Raw genomic sequence first — 13,276 nt, 5'->3', positions numbered from 1 at the left:
TAGAAGGGCATCTGAAAGGGCTATAAAATGGCTTTTGTACAGAAAAGAAGAGTAAAATAACCTAGATAGATAGATTAACTTTCTTCAGCTTGGAAAAGTGGCAGCTGAAGGAAGATTTAATCAAATCACAAACTGCTATTCACCAACACCTTAGTATGAGTGACTAATCTTTTTCCTATTCACCACTACCAAGGAAAAGATTAGTCATTTGCTCTCATAATGTAGAACATAAGAATTAAATGAGACTATCAAGATGCAATTTCAAGACACAGCATCCCTAAAATTCTTGTCTTAGCTAAAGTCAGCCATTCTTTTATATTTCCTCTACTCCTTCATTTCAGAAAATCCCTTAAGAAAGTTGAACTATAACTTGAATGTTTTCAATGGATTATATGTTCTCCTCCAGTAAGTTCCTCTTTTTTTCTTGCAGAGAAGTGGAGTTGGGGAAATACACAAAGTCCTAGGATTTAAGGTAAATGTTAGATTTCCAGCCATGCACCATCCTCTGACTTCTTCACCCAAAAAGGCAGAACCACTACTTACTGAAAAAATCTGCTTGTCTGGGGCACTTACGCACATGTAAGTGCAAGCTTGTTCTAAGAGTGGGAGAGTTGTCCTGTTCTCCTGTGTGAATAAACGTGAAACAGGAAGGACAAATGGAAAGATAAGAGTGAACACAGCGGCAGATAATTGCACTGTCAAGAAGTAAGACATGTCTGGATTCTTACTGATTTAAGTGGTGTGTCCAGCAGCCCCTAACCACCACACCCCTTGAGTACATGCAGCCTAGAGACAGATGTCCACCAGGATAAACAGAATAACATGTTTGACTACACAGTTCAGATGTTAAAATTGATACAATCAACTTATCGTGATGTAGCTATGTGTCACTTCAATTCATCTGCAATACCAGCACACTGAGGAAAATGTTGTTTAAAAGAAAAAAAAGGCATTCACAGCTAAGAAAAACACTACTTATAGTATATTTGCTTTATTTATTGTAACATTCACTCGTGTAAATTCAGTCACATCTAAAGGGAATACAATTATTCCAGGTTAACACACAAAAATTAACATATGCTTTTATTTTTCACGCATTTTCAATGGGCTACCTTTAGAATGCGTGACTTCCTAGCACAAAACGTACAGTTTTCTTGCTTTTCTTTTTTTTTTCTTTAATGGAAAGAAGGAAATAGAAATAATAAAACAATAATAGAAAAACCAACAAACAAACTTGGTGAGTCATAAGTTAATGATATGAAGAGATAAAGTCAGTGTCAGTACATTTCATACGTCATCAAGTACATTTAATTTTCTGTCTCACATCTCTTCTACATGTTTGCTGAGCTGGCAATAATTTCCTAGACTTCATCTTACAGCTGGTGAGCTTCAAGCTACCCTTTCCACAGAACAAGTTATATAAACACAATTTCTGTACTTCTTCCATTTATGCAGCAGAGGCAAAGAATTGTGTTACTCCTGAAACTTTATTTATGTACCTTTAGTGAGGAGAAAAAGAAGAAAGTGATCTTGATTGCCATTTCCTTTTATGCTGGATTCTCATCTGGTAAGTCTAAAGATTCTTTTTCCAATTATGTACTATGCCTTTCCTTGCCTAACTTGTTCTGAATTCTTAAATACTTTGAAGACCAGGTTTTAAGAAAAAAAAAAAATCTCTATTTTAAATGCTGCAATTGAGTAATACTATCTTCTGGGAAATATCTCCATGAAAGGAAGATCAGGGTGCCTTAGCCCTAGTATATGGGAATTAGCCCTACAGATGATTCAAATTAAAGGCAATCATTCAGATTTTAATTATAAATTAAAAGAGTCAGTCCCTCTGACTCTTATTTTGGAGGAACTTTAAAATTTTGCATTTTGATAATTCTTGAACATGTACTTTCCTGCACATTTGGGAAACATATAATGAGTATTACTGATATCCTAACGATGCCTGAAAGAAAATATCACAATAGCTTGATGGAAAGAAAACCAGCAGTGAATACACTTGAGGCTGATATGTTGGCCATCATGGTCCATTGTGGGAAAAACGTGACATTTTCAATAATATGAAGAGTATTAAAGTATTCAAACAGATGGAACAGATGAGTTCAAACAGCACAAGCTTTGCTTAGATGGACTGACTGAATTAATGAGCATCTGACTTCTATTCACATCATGTTGACTGTAAGATAACAAATGTGATGACTGCATGGCTCAAAGCTCCCAAGAAAGAGCTGGTCTTTTCCTATTGTCCTGCTTTGCCTAAAGCATTGCTTTCCTTATGTTGTTGTATAAGGCAAGATTTCTTAATTTTTTTGTTCAATATTTGTAAAGGAATGTACTTGAACTCAGGTTTCCAAAATAATACTGACTGGAAAATAGGCTAAAAGGTCTCTCAGGAGTGCAGAATCTTCTCAGAAGCTGGCTGTGCATTCAGAAATGTGGATATTCACATAAAGGACTATCAGACTTAGGAGGAGTGCAAAAATAGGTAGTTGGAATTTTGTGCATATTAACCACTACAAGTGAGCTACAAAAGCCAAGATTTCTTAGCTTATATTAGAATCAACAATCTTTATATGCCATTGTAAAATTACCCAATTAATTTCTCATGCATGAAAATAAAATGCCCTATGAATCTCTTTACTGGAAATCATTTCTAATTTAAAAATGTTAGCGAGCAAGTATTTTTATAAATGGGAGCTGATAGCAATTATCAACCTTGATATGATTAATTATTTGGCCTTGTGTATTTGTTGACCTTTACAGAGAGATCAGCTATTCCAGCTTCTGGAATTAAAGGCATGAATTTCTCATCAAATAATATTAAAGAACTTTAATTTTTCCTCTTACCTGCAGCCTACCCTAGCAAATGGATTTAGAGAGAGTAGAACCTAATTTCAGCCAGATCCCATAGGAGAAGAGGCTCTAATGTATATTCAGCTTGTTTACTATTTGCAGATGGGGTAGCTTATTTTCAAGCCATAGAAGATCTCCCCTCAGCTCATAGCTACAGGATTTCTGTACTGTGGTGGAATAAGTGACATTTTCCCTCATCCAGCTGCCAGTTACTTACTCTCCTGAGAAAGAAGTTTAAAATCAGAAACCTTCTTGAACTGCACAGTAGCCAACATTGTGACTAACAGTGTTCCTAGCTGCACAGGAAAAGATTAAAATTCAGTAGGTGACATCTGTGAAATTTCAGCTCAAGTCAGAAAATTAAAAATCACTGCATCTAAAAAATTTCATGTACTGACAAACGGAGAGTGTCCTGAAGTCAAAAGAGTTGCCAAATTTTATGAAGATGCATTCACAATGACAATTTATGAAAAAACCAAAAAGCTCAACATGCAGTCAAAAATCAGGTGTAAGAGGATGTGAGATCACTTGAAATTTCCTGTACAGGGTCTTATACATATCTTTAACATTTCTTCAAGCTCACAAGAAATACCAGTATGGGTCCCAGCCTCCTAGGAGGCAATGACAGCAGGGAAGTTGCAGCATGTGTGTGCTGGTGGACCACTCATGCCACAGAGGAACTGAGCAATCTGGACACTATCAGAGGTGAGAAGAAAGAGATGGACTGTGTCTCCTCCAAGGCCTTGTGGCTTCAGGGGCCTCAGCCTCTGAGGTACCAAAGGCAGAGCAGGCAATGACAAAATTATCTTAGCAGGAGTCCCATGCAGAAACGGGCTGGAAGCACATGACTTCTGCCATCAGGTGGCTAAGTGACTGGAATGAAAGTTTGTGACTTGTTGGACACCATGCTGACCATGACAAAGAAGTGTGCCCTTACAGCAAAGACAGTCACCAGCCCCCTGGGAGTTGATCATTGCCCTCCGCTCAGCACTGATGAGCCACAGCTAGAGCCTTAGACACAGTGCTGGCCTCTCAGTAGGAGATAGTAGGTCTTGTGTGTTCTTGTTTTGGTTTGCTTATGTTTAAATGATTTGTAAAGAATTCACCTCATCCTGGCAGGAGATGCTGCCTTGTTTAATGGTAACTTGGCAAATGCTGAGATTCTATCTGCTCCAGCCATAAGAAAATACTGTTCAAAAATTGTGTTAAATGCTTTATAATTCTAAATATAGTTTTAATATTATTATTAACAATAACTGTTTGAGAAGCAAGGCTGGAAAGATTTGGGGGCCCCGTATAAGTTTCTACTTGTGGTAGCGTGATGTAATCCTGCTAGAAACAAGATATCCCGTGGCACTACACATAGACGGACACTGCAGAAGGGTAAAACAACCTAGATCCAGGGCCACTGCACACATGATCCTAACCAGCCCTGATAGTCACAAGAGGAGAGGTCAGTCAGGCTGGCAGGGGACAAGCCTGGGTTTCATTTGTATGATAGTGAGAAGAGACAGAGTGACCAGCAGAGAGGCTGGAGAGGTTGCGGCATGGATGACTGAGTCCTTGCTACAGAAACAATTATGGTATTAGGGCAGTAGCTTCTCACTTCTGGACAAGTGAGAGGAAAACACTGACAACATTTTACACAAATAGACCATATCTGAAGGATTTTTAATTTCATAGCAAAAATGGATGACTCCCACTTAACTGTATGTAAATGTCACTTCTCTAGATATTCACTGATGCCTGCCACTGGGACAAAGCCTTAACCAGCACAGCAGTTATGTACCAATGTAGAAGGTATCAAATTGGATAACATTTGGTTTTGGATAAATTTGTATAAAATTGGTTACTAATGTGGATAATGATGCACTCATTGAAGGATGACCTACTCTTTCCTCTACTTTTACCCCACCTTCTAGATTCAAAAGGTGTTTGAAGTTGCACTGAAAGGCATCTTTGAAATGTTGAAGAACTCAGCATCCAAAGGCACTCAAAAACCTAGTCATTCTTCAACCTAAAAGGGCTGACTTACTCTGATAGACTGGAAGCAGCTTTTTGTTTTTGCAGGTTTATATTGCCTAGAAAGCTTTTAATCTTGAACTTAATACATTTCCTGGACCTAACACTATTTCTAAAACCTAGTTTCATTTAAGACTGCTGTGCAAAACCCAAAAGACAACCAAGAGGTCCAGAAAAGCAAGAAGGGGGTCTATATTCTGTCAGGGACACAAATCTGACTCTGACACTTCTTTCCACCTGAATAATTAAGGAAAAAAAGAAAAAAAACCAACAACCTTAAGAAAAAACCCAACCATTTCTGACATTAGTTCTGATTCATTTAGCTGAATGGCAAGACAGTGTACACATCAACTGGAGATGAGACTTGATGTCTTGTTGTTTAATTGTACATATTTGTCTTTTGTGGTCTGACACAAGATTGTAACAGAACCTCTAAGCATAATGAAGCATTAATAGGAAGGCCATAAATTAACTCTTAGTCCTGTTGATTGAAAGACCATTTATGTGTTGAGAATTAAAACAGAAAAAACATGTCTGGGAATACAATTGTAGGCTCACATTTTAAAATGATTAGAACATCTCCTTCAACTCTGTTCTTGTTCTGCTATTCCTCCACATAATTGCATTCACCCAATACTGAAGTTTAATTGCTTACCACTATTTTTCCTCAGCATGGGACCTCCTGCATGTCTAGAATATATCCACGAATTTTCAACATATGACCCATATCCTTACCACTAGATAATACAAAAATATTTTCAGATATACTCTCTTGCTTTGAGTATGATTTAATAGTTTCCTTGAAAGTGTTCAACTGGATTCCCATGGTACTTTTTGTTTCTAAAGGACATCTTAATAGCCCTAACTGAAAATAAACAGCCATAGAAAATAATTTCTTCCAGAGCTACTAGACCATTTTATTTAAAAAGTCTTGCTAACGTGTTCCTTGAAACAAAAGGAGAGGAAAATGGATTCCACAGTATAATTTAAAAGCCTCTCTAAGGCTACTTGTTCATGAAAAATAATGAAAAGGGTCTATGAATCACAGAATGGAAAAGCACCTTTAGTCACTAAATATACAATAGGTACTGCAACTAGAAGCTGTCCACATACCTTTGTTAAAGCTCCTCACAGATAAAATAAAATTAACAGTTAAAATAAATTGTAAGGGACCTAAATGTTAATGAAAAATTACTGCTTGTTTGAGGTTGATTAAAGCAATCCTTAAGATTTTTTTTTTACTCTAATGAGTGAGATTTTAAAAATCCATTAAGTATGCCCCGCTTTCTAGGCCCCCAGAAAGCTGTCTCATCATCTTTGCTGTGAAATTTCTTACACTTGATTGGAATTGCTCTCCTTGCAATTTGCCTGTTGTCCCTGATCTTTTTGTTATGCATGTCTGGGAGGAGTCCAGTTCCACTTTCTTCAAAGTCTCCCATTAGGTAACAGAAAATGCTCGCTAGGCAGCCTGTGACCTCCTTTAGCCTCCTCTGCAGAATGAAGGAGCACAGCTCTCCCAGCCCCCTCCTCACGCTCCAGGCAATCACCTGGAAAGCAGTCTGGGCTCTGCCCAGTTTGTCAATGTCCTTCTCATATTGGGGCACCAGAATCAGACACAGGCAGTCCAGATGTGCTCCAACACACACACACTGCAGCACTGCTGACCATTTCTAGTCTCAACACCTTTTGAAAAATCAGTTTCCTTTCAGAGAGCTGGTTGTGATTGGAACCCAGCATTAACTCTAAGAAGCAGTTAAAATTGATGGATATTACCACAAGTAATTTTATAGAGTTAGAGAGGAGACAGGGAATGATGCCAACAGTTGATTTTGAGAAAAATAAATCATGTATATAAAGGAGTGGTAAATACAAAGCCTCTTCCCCAAGCAAGCCTGCCAAACTGAATTTATCAAAGTAGCATTTGTCAAGGAAAAAAAAGAAGAACGAGAGCAAACACCAAGTGCAGGAGAACCAATGTGATTTACAGAGGCAGTCAGCTTTAGCCTCCCTCAGGTACAAGAGACGTGATTGCAAGAGCACAATTCCTTTGGCTTCAAATTGCTTTCGGAAGCAGAGACCTCAGAGACTGCTGCTGACTGAACAGAAGACCTTTAGGCATATTATGAAGCAAAAAGCATTTCAGATGCTCAGTGCTTTCATGGGTTTACTAGATATTGTTTGTAACAAGTCTGGCCAGCATTTGGGATGCTTTGACTGCTGCACAACTAAAAAACTCTGAAGCTTTGAGCACACAGGTGCAGTTTAGGTGAGGCTATAAGAAATACTGCAGATTGGAAAGACAATCAGTTCACCTACACAAAAAATAATCTCAAGAACAAAGTATTAATTTTCTCTGTGCCGATAAAACAACACAAAGCAGTAACCTAACAGCACCAGAGTCACAGAAGTATTTCACAAAGAGAAATTCCTGGATAGTAATGACACATCGGTACACTGATCACAATTTTTAATAATCTAATTTGATTAGATTTCATTTTTCTAAGTGTTTCTTGGGTTTTGCGTGTTTGGTTTTTCTTTTGTTTTATTTTTTTACAATAGTTTCTAGGTTCAATGCATTCTTGAGATTTTCAAAAACTAAATTATTAATGATTTATATCAATAATGTATTATTTCAAAAAAATCTTGCTGATACACTGGTTCATGTTCCATAATTTACAGTAAAACTTCCTTGCCTGAGAAGTTGATACCTCTTACTGGAATTTCAAAGAACAGCTTTATACTGTCATAGACAAAGCATTTCTAACTGCATGGCAATAGCCATCTGTTCTTTTTGCACTTAAGAAAAGTACTTAAGGATAGAAATAAATCTTTTATTTCAAGAAACCTGATTTGTTAGGTTCAGAAAGCACTGGGAATTTTTTACTCACTTACTGCTCATCATTTACAATTTTAAACAACTGACATGTTGACATGGAAAAAATGTCAGTGGAAAAAGTTTTTTCCTTACATTTCAAATATGAATGCATGCAAGCCATAGACAGACCCTCCATTTGTCAATTCTGTGATTTTTCAAAAAAAATAAAAGTCATCTTTCTGCTTCCCATTTTGCTGCCTGCGTCTTTCCATTTTATGCATTTAATATTTACATATTAAAGAAACACCAAACGCTATGGTTCATGGTGCAAATAATACATAGTTCTGAATAAATACACTTCAGAACGCTCCCTGAGACTTAGTCAGATTTTTCCTGATTGTCAGACATATTTTGTAAGGTCTCTAGCCACTTATAGACCCAGGAAAAAAAAGAAAGGAAAAAAAAGGGCAGTTTGAAACACAGCATATGGTTCTCAGACAGATTCTATTAATACAGCTTCACAGGATGCTGGTACATACACAAAATTGGGTAATTTCAATATGAAAAAGAATGCAGCGGGTCAGCAACAAAAATTTCTGTGTTAAAAATAAGAATTTGTGCATATAAAACTCAAGTAAATACCACAGTAAAAAATAACTACCAGTGGGGTAGGATTCAGAGTTCTGAAATTTCAACCAAGATCTACTTCCTCCCTTACAGTTTCCACAAGAAATATGCTCTATCCCGTCTTTTGTCAGAGTCTCCCATAAAAGGTCAGGTTCTCCCATGCCAACATGCTTGTCTGTTTCAGTGTCTGTCATCCTGAAAAGCACAAACTTCATTTTCAGCAAAAACATGAAATGCAGAATTTTCCAGGTTATTAGACTTCCAAAGCTCTTTGGCTTTTAATGGCAGCTAAAATATTATCCCTATTTTAGCCTTTGATAACTTCCCTTGGTAGATGCCAATTTTCAGGCAGGAAGTTTATGACTGCCTTGGCAAATTCAGGATTTGTCATTTCTGACTCATCATTTTCTGCCATTCCCAACTTATTAATACTGAGATACTCAAGAAAGAAAGACTGCTGTCATAAACACTTAAAAGCTGCAAGAGAGACTTGAAATTTATTTCAGTAATATTGAGGGATCTGATATTTCCACTGAATTCTATAAACTTCAATTCAGCAATCCCTAGTTTGGAGAACTCTCGCAGTTAAGACTACCACTGAGAACAGCCAGTACACAACACTACTTGAGTTTTAATTATGTTTAAAGATCTTTGGGGAAATTGCTATGCATACTCCCAGACCTCACATTTAAATAGCCATTTTTATGTAATATCTGGTGTCCAAAGATTTAAAATCAAGTTCTGTCAAATCTTTCTTGAACTTTGTAAAATTAATAATGACAGAAAATGGAAGAGAACACAGGAATTCCTGAGGAAGGCTACCAGCAATCAGTCTTTAACTTCAGAAGCAGTATTTGGTCTTACAGTAAGACATTTCTTTATCACTTGAACTAAGAAAAGGAACCATTAAATGCTATTACTGTCTGCTTTCTGTGAAATAAATTGCATCTTTATAGCCAGCATCTTAGAAACCTAATTTATCTAATCACGCACAAAATGTTAGCTTCAGTATTGTTCTGCCTTTTTTGAAAACATTCTCCAGTATTGTTCCCATATTAATATTTTAAGAAAACATTTATAAATAAAATAAACCCTACTAAAATAAATTGGCTGCATTCTGTTTCCTGTTTTTTACTGAAGAAAACCATGAGTCAAAACAGAAAAACACTTGAAACTGGTGTCTCAAGAGCACTAAGAATTCAGAACAAAGGAGTTCAGTCTGTAGAAGCTCATGATGTATCACCTGCAAGATTTTTACTATCCATCCCATTGGTATGGGAGAAACAAGAAACTTTAGACTTTCCTCCACCAGAAGAAAAATTACGGATAACCATACTACTGAATTTCATTGCCAAAATTTTTTTCTATATTGAAATATTCAAATCCATACCCGAGATCCTGTGCCCACATAAAAGAATCCATACATTTGGAGAAAAGAGGACAATTACATAACTCATGTACAACTATCTAATCTTTCTGGGGAGACAATCAAGAGTCAATTCACAGGCCATCAGCTGACCTAAAGAGTACAGAACAGACACATCACAATTCAGGGTTCTGGGTTAGGCTTTTTCAGATATGACAGGTGTGATTTTTATTTTTAAGTGGTACCAACTGTCTTGTCAAAGTACATCTGCCCCATTTACACTTGGGCTAAAATGTGACTCCTCTTGAGCAGTCTGGTTAGCTGATTCTTATCTGTAGGTAAAGAAGAAAAACATGGCTCACTTTTCCTTTATCCCCTAGCCCACGGTGATAAGCTCTTTCCTCCAATATCTGTTAGCAAAACTACTGGTGCACTGTAAATACAGGTTTAATGTAGTATTGAACACAAAGTTATCCTGTAATTACAAAGCTTCTCCCAGCCTAGATACGCCCCATTTTACTGAAAGCATGGTTTCACTCAAAAGCTGCAGAGAACGAAAATTTTAACAATATGTCTTACCTGCTCTCAGACACTATCTTTAAATGGTTGTACTCATTTCAGAAAGAAAAATCTGGTCCTCACCAACAACAAAAAAGATTAGTAGGAGGAGGAAAATAATTCCCCACTCTGGCATGTTGCAGATGGTGAAAGATTTAGGTTTCACCTCAGGTGCAGAAACCCCGGTAATGAAGGAAAAGTAGGAAAAAAACCCAACATCCTTAAAGCCTGTAATCAGCATCATGAAAACAAATCTATTGCTTGAGAAAGTGGCAAATTTGAGAGTAAACATGCATACAAAAAAAGAGAAAAGGTATTCTGTGAAGTAGTGGTTTTGTTCCTGTTCTCTAAAGTTCAGGGATCCTTAAAATAAAGGTGTTTTTCCTATTTTATACCTATCAAACAGCATTAGAATCATAGATTTCCCAGCTACTTTAAAGAAATTTCCTGCTCACTCCTATATCATTTCTTCATTCCATGGCCTCTGGTTCTTCTTTCTCACAGAATTATAGCAGCATCTATATATTTCACTATCTAAAGAGAAATTAATCCTACAGTTATACAGGACACACTTAAGATTACTTTCACTAGAGACGTACTAATTTAATTTGGTTCAACAAATTTGTGAAAAGACTGCAGCAGAAAACAAGTTACAAAAAACAAAAGGAAGATCAAGATGCTGCAAATCACCATGAATGAAGATATGCACACAAACCCACCAACAATATAGTTAGTCCCTGTAGGGTATTAAAAAGATAGGGCTACTTAGAATTAGAAAATGTAGGGCTAATGTGAGTAGGACAGAGTCTGCTGGTTTAACACTGTGCAGTTTTCTCTGTTCTGTTTGAACACAGTAAAAAAGACTCATATTGCAGGACACTCTTCTGAAAGTTCTAAGAACACTGATCACACAGAAGCTTTTCAACAAGGCATGGAACAATTCTGGTCTAGATCCATGTCCTCAAAAAAACAGGGCACAGAATGATCACATTTGAATTAATTTGCAGTTTCAGACAAGCTTAAAGAGTAAAATCAAAGAAATCCCATGAGGTTCTAACATTGGAAACAGCATGACAAATCAGTATGGAAATACCATCATCTATCATCACCTATGTTTCTGCAGCCTTAAGACTCCTAAGTTTCTCCAATCTCAGGTCGAGCAGACATGAACCAATCACCATATATATGGTTTTATTTGCGTAACAACTACAAGCTTTTTTTTCTGAATCTTGCCCTAAAGCAAGCTTGAAAGCTGGTGACGTATTTCCCATGCTCTGCTGTGCCACCTTCGAGTATTTCTAGCCTCTCTGTGTTCAGTTTCCTGTTCTTCTGTTTTGGTGCATTCCTTTAGAGCCAAAATCAATAACACTTTTAAGATCTATTTCTTTTTACATGAAATGTGGGGGGTGATGTTTCCTGTTTAATAAAAACATAACTTTGATGATGCATATCTCTTCTGCCTTTGAAGTTGTGTCAGAAGCTGGAAAATGGCATTTTTGAACCCTTCTCTTATTACCCTACCTCCACCAGGTCTTAAATTGCTTCACAGTTGGCTTTCGTACTTATTTAAAAGAGCTCCTGACTGCTAAGAATTCTTTAAGACTGTTATACAACAAATTACTCATAGTATGAAATATGCATTGCATGTGCTTTGCAGTGTCACTCTGTAGCCTTGTGACTACAGTATCACCAGTGCTAGTAATACATGTCCTAATGACTCTGAAAGGCCTTGGGACTTGTAAGGTTTTGTCTGAGTATGTCTTGGCTTGCACAGAGATTTGGTTTTGATGGTTTAGCTATAAAAGCCTTGATGCCTAATGTCTACTTGTTTTTTCTTTTAATTTTAATTATCTTTGACTAATCACAAGGCATAACCATAATTTTTATGGTTATATACTTGGTAGTGACAAGCAGTTAGACTGAACAGAATTAAATACTTACGACCCTGTTACAACGGTGTCATCTGCATTTAAAAGAAAGGAAAAACCAAAATCAGCATGGTGTGGCAACAGCAGCCTCAAAAGTGGGGAAACAGGATGAAGTGCAAAGGAGTAAGAGCATTGTACCACAACAGTGGGGTACAACATTACGGTGGAGATCCTGCAGCTATGAGCAACCCTCTTGCCATCAGCTGAAGTCATTGAAAATCTGGGATCTAGAAAAAGCTTTTTTCTTAGAGGCAGCAAAGGGAACAAAGGCCAACATACAGAAAACCCACTGGATCTATCAAGTTCTGACAGACCAGTAAAACTGAGCCTGGTGTAAAGCATAGTGCACACTCACATCAGATTTGAAGGAAGGAGGAGATCCCAGCAACATCAGAGATTCCTCGGCAAAGAGGAGGAAGAAACATGCACTATGACTGTCCTGGCACATGGTATGTGCATACTGACAGCTTGCTTAAACCAACACCACCCACCCAAAGCCACAGCTGACCATCTTAGGGACCACTCATCCCATGGTGATAGAGGTTGAATGTAACACTAAGGAAAGGACAGACAGAAGGAAGGGTGTCTGTAAGAATTGTAACAATCTTGGTAACAAGAATGTATGTCACTTTTGCTGACCTGCTACAGACCTCAAAGTTCTTTTCCCCCACTGCACTGCAAAAAACTGACTTGTGTTGATTTTGAACGGCCTAACTGCTAAAACAACTGTTTATGCAGATTTTGTGTGCAGGCAGTCTCTTGATATCTGGTTCCAAAATCTTAGCTGGAGAAAAACTGTTTCTGAAAGATGTAAATTTGTCAGGCTTTAAATAAAACTGGCACTGGTAAGGTAGCTCATAAAATTTAATCAGAATTCAGGTTCCCAATTGCAAGGGCTAAGGCAGACACACTACTCTTCTTAGATCATCTTGCTAAAACTCTCCCCAAGCTGTTGCATTGTGTGGGGAAGAGGGCCTTGTCAAAAATTAACTTTGAGGCTGTAGCTCACAAAACTAAACAGTAGCCTGTCAACACCAAGTTTAAGGCTATATTTTGTAAAAGGTTTTCACTAATCACCTGCCAGCTGCACAGCTAAGG

At 37.4% G+C, this 13,276-nt stretch overlaps 1 protein-coding gene across 1 annotated transcript in view; it reads right to left on the bottom strand.

The window, feature by feature from the left end:
• Window positions 1-13,276, bottom strand: part of PRR16 (proline rich 16) — a gene marked incomplete at its 5' end in the record, with an annotated part of 139,779 nt that overhangs the window by 69,752 nt on the left and 56,751 nt on the right. The window lies entirely within an intron of this gene.

Source organism: Fringilla coelebs (assembly GCF_963513975.1).
Source record: "Fringilla coelebs genome assembly, chromosome: Z".
Classification (NCBI taxonomy): domain Eukaryota; kingdom Metazoa; phylum Chordata; class Aves; order Passeriformes; family Fringillidae; genus Fringilla; species Fringilla coelebs.
This window is presented reverse-complemented; position numbering and strand designations above follow the sequence as displayed.